Below are 2,500 nucleotides of genomic sequence, written 5' to 3'. Positions count from 1 at the left end.
TACACCTCGAAACCCTCTCAGGTCCCGGCGGCGCGCAGCGCCGTCCTAAGTACTTGGTCGGGTTCGAGAGAGGCGCAATCGCCCGGAGATGGGCGAGTAGACGCTTTCAGTGCGAACACCCGTGCTCCCAACTGAGCTTGCCGCTGCCGACAGAGGCCCGGGAGCGTGCTGTCGTGGCATTGCCGGCGGGAAACAACACGCGCCACCTACGGTGACCGGCAGCTCCAACGCCAGCGCCACAGAAGGGCAAAGCCCCACTTGGGTGCAGAAGCGAACTCTCCCAGCACAGCGCACGCGCCAACACGTCCGCAGAGCTGCGATACAAACCACCTGCGAGAACCGCTGGGGGCGACCGAGCAGCAGACGGCGTCGCGACGCCGAGTGCCGGGCGGCGGCGCATCCTCAACGCACACAGTCCGCAATCGGACCAGCACACTGCAGATGTCCACCGCGCTTCGCACCGGGCTCGGCAGAACCCACTTTGGCCGCCTGGCGCCGCGCGCAGGGTGCGCCGGCGCATAGCTGGGACGCCAGCCGGGCCCGTCGGCCGGCGCTCCTGCCACTGGGCGCCCCCCACCAGCCGGCTGTAGTGCGTGCGCTCACGCAGCGCGCGGCCAGCACGCCGGGCGGCCCCCCCTCACCGGCCGGGGACTGTCCCGCCAAGCCACAGCCTCGTATCGCTTCATACCCACATGGCCAACTCAGGTTCGGGGGCATGGCGGGTACCGCCGAAACAACCGGTTCATAGATGTACCGATCGTCGCTATCACCGATGCACCTGCAGCGCGAACAACCGCTCAACAACTGATTTCCAGTTCATTTGCGGATCTTTGGCAGCAAACGTATACGTCAATCTACATTTGCGAAATCTACGATTCTGGCATGCCTGCATGTTATGTGTCACGACACGCTACATCAGCCCACATACACACTGCGGCATGTACACGAGAGAACACGTGGAAGATGGTCCGCGCACGTGTGCAATGTCCCTTGCGCGGTCGACTGTCAACCGGCCTCTGTAGCATGTCGCAGATGTGGAACGCGGTCCACCGTGCTATCATGTTGTGTGGGGCAATACGATTAAATAGGAAAACCCTCGTCGCTACATCAACAGACGGCTCACGCTGATTCCCGGCAGAGGGAGGAGGGGGGGGGGGGGGGGGGCCAACATGCAATACTTTCGTCCGTACCTACCTACCACATGTCTGTACGGCGTACAACAGTGCAATCTCGCTGTAATGGGGAGACGAGACAAGTAGCATCGTGCACAACATATGGCCCTTATGATTCGCCATTGTAGGGCGCAGCCGGTGTACGGTCAAGCATGTGCCACATTATGTCACTCAGTACGTAACGACGGATGATCAGTGTGGGTTACGCGTACATCAGCGGACAGTCCACACAGGCCGTACCACAACGTACACTGACTGCATCGACAACCGAATGCAACTGAACAGCTGCAAGGCTCATTTCACAAACAAACGCCTGACCGACCAGCTTGGAAGGGCAGGAGGGGAGGGCGATATTCGTTCTGTAGCGGTACACCCTTCCAGTGGTTAGCGGGACTGTGTAGAAAGTACGCAACACTCGAAAGACCTTTATGTGAGGGTACGCACCATGGCATCAAGAAATACACATGACACCAGAGGATCCAAGCAGTGAACTATGTTCAGAGGGTTGCTGTTAGGCAAAGCTACATTCCTGTGACGTTACATGTGACAGTTAAGGTGCAGCGTAAGTTAGGTTAAGGTGCAGCGTAAGTTAGGTTAAGGTGCAGCGTAAGTTAGGTTAAGGTGCAGCGTAAGTTAGGTTAAGGTGCAGCGTAACTTGGGTTAAGGTGCAGCGTAACTTGGGTTAAGGTGCAGCGTAACTTGGGTTAAGGTGCAGCGTAACTTGGGTTAAGGTGCAGCGTAACTTGGGTTAAGGTGCAGCGTAACTTGGGTTAAGGTGCAGCGTAACTTGGGTTAAGGTGCAGCGTAACTTGGGTTAAGGTGCAGCGTAACTTGGGTTAAGGTGCAGCGTAACTTGGGTTAAGGTGCAGCGTAACTTGGGTTAAGGTGCAGCGTAACTTGGGTTAAGGTGCAGCGTAACTTGGGTTAAGGTGCAGCGTAACTTGGGTTAAGGTGCAGCGTAACTTGGGTTAAGGTGCAGCGTAACTTGGGTTAAGGTGCAGCGTAACTTGGGTTAAGGTGCAGCGTAACTTGGGTTAAGGTGCAGCGTAACTTGGGTTAAGGTGCAGCGTAACTTGGGTTAAGGTGCAGCGTAACTTGGGTTAAGGTGCAGCGTAACTTGGGTTAAGGTGCAGCGTAACTTGGGTTAAGGTGCAGCGTAACTTGGGTTAAGGTGCAGCGTAACTTGGGTTAAGGTGCAGCGTAACTTGGGTTAAGGTGCAGCGTAACTTGGGTTAAGGTGCAGCGTAACTTGGGTTAAGGTGCAGCGTAACTTGGGTTAAGGTGCAGCGTAACTTGGGTTAAGGTGCAGCGTAACTTGGGTTAAGGTG

This window comes from Schistocerca gregaria, unplaced genomic scaffold, assembly GCF_023897955.1.
Source record: "Schistocerca gregaria isolate iqSchGreg1 unplaced genomic scaffold, iqSchGreg1.2 ptg000954l, whole genome shotgun sequence".
Classification (NCBI taxonomy): domain Eukaryota; kingdom Metazoa; phylum Arthropoda; class Insecta; order Orthoptera; family Acrididae; genus Schistocerca; species Schistocerca gregaria.
Note: the sequence above shows the minus strand (reverse complement) of the source record.